A 6017-nucleotide genomic window follows, 5' to 3' on the forward strand; every position below is an offset into this window, starting at 1 on the left:
TTTGGAGGGGGCGGCGGGAGGGTGCCGTAGGAATAACCCCCCTGTCATGGGGCTCGGGGAGGCGGCGGGCGGGCAGAGCCATCAGCCGCCCAAAGCCTCTGGTCGTTTGTTTCTTAACGGCACAGAGTATTTCTGACCTCAGAACAAATTTAAGCAGGTCAGGTGGACACGAGGTCTGGAAAGCATCGGGAGGGAAGTCAGGATACAGATCTCATAAGAGGAGTGAAGCTTAATTTGGTAGATTTTAATCTAGCGTAGCTTGCAATGAATGCAGGAATATATGGAATAAGAGGTGCTTTAGACTGTAAACCAGAACAGACTTAACGAGTCTGCTCGTCTATCGGTGCTTCTGTTGCAGAAAAAGGCAGTCCCAAGGGCTCGTTGCATTAAGGTTCACTTCAAGTGTGCAGATTGAAATAGAAGCATGTTTCTGCATCTACAGCAAAATATTTAAGGTTTGCTCTAACGCATTTGCTGTTTATTAAGCCATATGAATGGTCTGTGCTATATTAGCCCATATATAAGACTTGGCATTTCTGTGGCATATTTAGGGCAGCTAAGAAATAGTAGTGGCCTGAAGCAATCCCCAGCGTTTCTTTGACCCAGTTGACACTAACGTGTCTTTTGAGGGAAGAGATTGGATTTGTTTTGCTCAAGTACATGGAGAGGTCTCTGGAATGGAAAGCATTTCTTCCCAAGTCCTTGAAAAGTGCTGGTGGGCTGTACATATTTTCAGGACGTGACCTTGATAATTCTTTGGGGCTACATATTTGTGTTTCTCAATAGTATTCTGTAATTACCTGATGTCTTGTTTTGCCTTAGTTAAATGAATCTTCCTCCAAAGTCAGCTTTATAAGGGACTGATCCAAGCACAGAGGTGATACTGCCTTTGCCGTTAATGTTATGGTACAGCTCTGCTTTGCTCCATTTTCAGCATGAGTGCACTTACCTATCTAGCAAGATGCCTCCACCACCACCTATAGAAAAGGAAATAAAATAGAACAACCTAGTGGAAAGTAGTTCTGGAATAACTGTAAATATGTGGGGTTACGTTGCTGTGACTGTGCCAGCATCTAAGACTGTGTGTTTTGTATCAGTGAGAAAAAAATATGATGGCCAGATATGCACGGAAACTCCTTGAATCTTACGAGTATGGGTCAGATAAGAAAACTGGTATTTTGTGATCTTTCTTTGAGATCACAGCTTGGCTGCTTGATTTTTACATTTAGTTGGAAGTCAGGTTGCTGAGCTCAGACCTGCAGCTGTAGCCACATTTCCTGCATCCTCTGTGCCCCTCCTGACTGTTGGCTCTGACTTGTTGTCAGTACTAACACAGGGTACCCCGTGAGGATCTCTCTCAGGACTCTGGGTCGGTGATGGCAGGGGCTGCTCCTTCTACAAGTCAAGTCAAAATAAGCCAGTGCTCTGAAAGAGCCCGGTAGGAATTTGGGAACTGCCATGCAGCCAGTTAATTTAGTTGAGAAGCCTGTCACAGGTACTGAGATGGCAAAAACAGGCACTTTTTTTGGAGGATCCTGACCTGATGGTCAGCATTCTCCAGAGTATTAAAAGCCGCTACCTCCTGTTGGATAGAAGACAGGCTTTGATGGGACAGCACAGGAGATGGTTGTGAGTGTGGATCTGTGCCTAGGTTCACTGCTCACCTTTTTCCCTGTTAAGAGAACTCTAAGACTGGCTCTTGGGAAAGGATAAGCTGCATAATAACCTGTCACACTGTACTAGAAATCCAGTCTTGTGGCTGAATCTTCAACCCCATCTAGAACTGCTAGCTCTGAGCAAATGCATCTGTGATTTAGTTTGCCTGCTGGAATCTAGACAGCTGTAATGTGTTTTTCTCACATTGGAAAATGGGGTTTAGCATTGGGTCTGCACTGGCAGACCCCGTTATTGACAGGTGATGGACATGGGCACAGCTTGGAACTATGAGCTGCCACGCAGGAGCTTCCCTGCCTGTGAGATGAGCAGGTTACCGGGTCCAGTGAGTCCCTGTGAACTCGGACATGCTGACCATGCTGTGCCAGGGGCTCGCTCTAGAGTTTGGAGCTTTGGCAGCTTGGCTATGTCAAACTGCCATCAGATGTGGTTCTGATCACTCTGCAAAAGAGCTCCTCTTCCTGGTGTATTTTTTTCCTTCAGATTTGCTGGCATAGCCATTTGTATAATTGCTTCATAATCCCATTGTGCCAGGATGAAGAGTGTTGCTTTAAATACTCTTAATGGAGAGTTGTTTTTTCTTTTGATCCTTGGCAGAGGATGGGGGAAACCCAGAGAAGAACCATGCATCTAATAGTGGCCTCTTTTAAGAACATGGAAAACCACACATCTTCATCTTCTGACCTAGCAGTAAAGGAGGGAGGGAATAGATGTAAATAAAAATATTTAGAAATCCAGTTTGTTATTATCAGGTAACTGATTTGATCTGCATTTATCAGGGAGACTGTTTTGGCAATACATTAAAAGAGTGGACTTAAGCATGACCTTAAATCTATGTATAAATGGGGAATAGCGGAGAGTGTTGGGAGTTGGAAGGAGCATAAGTTCCTTCTTATGTTACATGAGAGGCACAAACTAGTTGCTAACCAGTGTTTGTCAATGAGTGTACCTGCAGCCTGATTTTTGCAAGCACTGTGTACAGGACAGAAACATTGTTAGGAAAATAAAGGATTCCCAATAACTTCTCACAAAGGAACGTTTTGTCATATTGTCTGAGCAGTATCAGACATTTAGGTGTTGATCTCGTAACTGAGGTTACTCCAGGTGTGTCCCCAGAGTGTTGTCTTAAGCACAGATCTTCTACCTGCAAAATAATGTCTCCAAACCTGGGATTTTTTCCCAGCTTGTTTGGGTGTTCGGGCTCCGTGCTGAGTGAGCAGAGCAAGTCAGCTCCTCATGGAGCCTCTCTCTGCAGTGATTCATTCAGTCACTTCTTGCTGCTCAGGTTTTATTTTGCAGGCTGGTTCTTTGTCCAGTGAAGCTCATTCAAGTTAATACAGTGTTAGATTATAAACTCCTTAGAGATGATTTGCTGAGTATTTTGCAAGGGATTGAGCACATGGCAAATGCTTATATGGGGGTTTGCATTTTCTGTCTCCTCATAACAGAATGTCTGACTTTAGAAGCAATGTGTGCTCTAGCTTCTTATGTTCAGCTGCTACCTGAATTCACTCAAGGTATATGTAGCTCCAAAGTCATTAAAACTGTCTTTCTGAATCCAGTACTTGTTTTTTGTTTTTTAAGTCCTAACCAATTACTAGAAAATTAGCATTCCACATACATGTTCTTGCCTCAAGTGACCTTATTTTTTTCTTTTTCATCCAGCAGGTTGGGAACTTACGATTTTTTTTACACCTATTTCTATGGCAACAGATTATAGGTTCACAAAGGGAAGGATTATTGCTTTTTATCCTGAATAATCCATGACTTTTGCATATGTTGTGAGAATGAAGGGCTGCTATTTAACCCTTGGTAGCGCTTCTTCAGCCTCAGGAGTGAGAAATGGAATCCTGTTTGGAAAAGATGGAAAGGTCTTGAGTATTTGGTTTCTGATATTAGCAAGTTCTCAAATAGCATTTGGCATTGGTTCTTTTTTTGCTGTATACAAATTATAGCTAGTTTTTTGGCCTATGTTTTTCACTTCTGTGTTATCCTTGAAATCAGTCCTTCTACCTACTCTGTCATGACATGGAAGTAAAGAGACTGGCAGTAGATAGAGACTGAAGTGTGGGGTCTCTTATTTCCATGGGTGCCTGACCACGGGGGCATGAAGGTGGGATTGTAGCACTTTCCACAGTACCTGGGGCCTGTGCAATAACCTGCAGCAGAGGATGGAGTTCTGGTTGTGCTCACTGTCAAAGTCTGTGCTCAAGGTGCAGTGGGATTTGTATTTTGGTGGTTAACATGCTGCAGCCCATGCATCATATTTTCATAGCTCTTACACCCTGATAGTGAGATGAAACTAGCACAGGTGTTGCTGTCCATCCTTCCTATGGCTGTTTTGACCTGTGGTTTGCGTGGCTTTTGGACAGGGGTAGCTCATGGATAACTTGGACCAGGGACCTAGATTTGTGTCTGGATTAAACCTTTTTTTTTTTTTGCCTGTCAGTTTCAAAGGTGGTATTTTTAACTCGGCTCACTTACTGTTTTGAGCCCCCTTGGCAATGAAGAAAGTTGAGCAGTGAATATTCATTTTAAGAGGGGTGTGGGCGTATGCATCTATTTTGAGATGAGAATCTGTCACCCTAGAAGCTCCAGCCATTTTCTTTCAGCATCTGGCAGGGAATCCTCTGTGCACTCAGGCTTTTCAGGCTTCTTTCTGGTGCTTCATTTCAAGCTTATCCTCTTCAAGCATCACTTGAGGGGTTGATATTTTATCAACCGAGTTTCAAGACATGGTCTATGGAAATGGGGAAGAATGTTAATTGTAGGCATCCTGCTGCAAAGGTACTCATGCTACTGAGAGAGAAACCAGCTTAACTAAGGGGAGAACCACCCCTTCGCTTGCAGGGTGCATTTCTGCAGCATTCAGAAGATGTTTTGCTATAGAATACTGTAGCAGCAGAGAACTTTTCCTAGAGCAGGAGGAAGAGAAGTTGCTCTCAACTGGTGAGCACTTTGGTTACTGTTATTTGCTTTCCAGGACCTCCCTGAGCCTCCCTGCTCAGCTGCTTTGGCTGCTGCTTGGAAGCTGTCCGGCGGGAGGCTGGTTGCTTGGTGGATTTTGGGAGCAAGCAGGGCTGGTGGCAGCTGGGCCCATCTGTCGGCGTGTCTGCCACAGCCTGTCCCTGCCTGGCTTTGCCCAAACAGCTGCCCTCCCTTGGAGCTGGGACTGGTTCTGATAAACCCAGGCAGCTGGGCTGTGTCGCCTTGACCTGCCAGGAAACTTTCTTAGGGGTATTCCACCAAGTTTCAAGACAAATGCAGCCCTCCTTTAGCAGGCAGGATCAAGGGCTGGGTCACTGAAGTTGTTTGCTCAAACATCTGTCACAACCTGTTGCAGTAGGGCCACCTCACAGCTGTTTCTCTTCTGATGACTCTTATTTTAATAGGATTGTTTTAAAAAACAAGGGGCTCATGGATCCAGGTCATTAGTCTTTGTCTCTTCAGTTCCAGTGCATAAAAACATGTTGATTCCTCAGTTCTTTCTGATGTATCCTAAAGCTGTGAAGAAACAGCTATTTACTGTGCCTGAAACTTGGGATAATTTGATATGACCTTGTCCTTGAAAAAAATTTGTGGAAAGCAGGGCAGACAGAACTGTACATGTGAGCCCATTTCCTAGGTTCTGAGCACCATCATATGCAGTTCTTGTGGGTCGTAACGGCTGTTTTCCAGAATCTTGTGTATTAAGCAGCAACTCTGCTGCACCCTTCGCATATATTAACACTGCTGATTATCTCCCTTGGAGCTGGGACTGGTTCTGATAAACCCAGGCAGCTGGGCTGTGTCGCCTTGACCTGCCCAGAAGCTTCTTTAGGGGCATTCCACCAAGTTTCAAGACAAATGCAGACCTCCTTTAGCAGGCAGGATCAAGGGCTGGGTCACTGAAGTTGTTTGCTCAAACATCTGTCACAACCTGTTGCAGTAGGGCCACCTCACAGCTGTTTCTCTTCTGATGACTCTTATTTTAATAGGATTGTTTTAAAAAACAAGGGGCTCATGGATCCAGGTCATTAGTCTTTGTCTCTTCAGTTCCAGTGCATAAAAACTAGGGAAGACATGTTGATTCCTCAGTTCCTTCTGATGTATCCTAAAGCTGTGAAGAAACAATGTTGATTCCTCAGTTCTTTCTGATGTATCCTAAAGCTGTGAAGAAACAGCTATTTACTGTGCCTGAAACTTGGGATAATTTGATATGACCTTGTCCTTGAAAAAAATTTGTGGAAAGCAGGGCAGACAGAACTGTACATGTGAGCCCATTTCCTAGGTTCTGAGCACCATCATATGCAGTTCTTGTGGGTCGTAACGGCTGTTTTCCAGAATCTTGTGTATTAAGCAGC

Source organism: Calidris pugnax, unplaced genomic scaffold, assembly GCF_001431845.1.
Source record: "Calidris pugnax isolate Ruff unplaced genomic scaffold, ASM143184v1 scaffold82, whole genome shotgun sequence".
Classification (NCBI taxonomy): domain Eukaryota; kingdom Metazoa; phylum Chordata; class Aves; order Charadriiformes; family Scolopacidae; genus Calidris; species Calidris pugnax.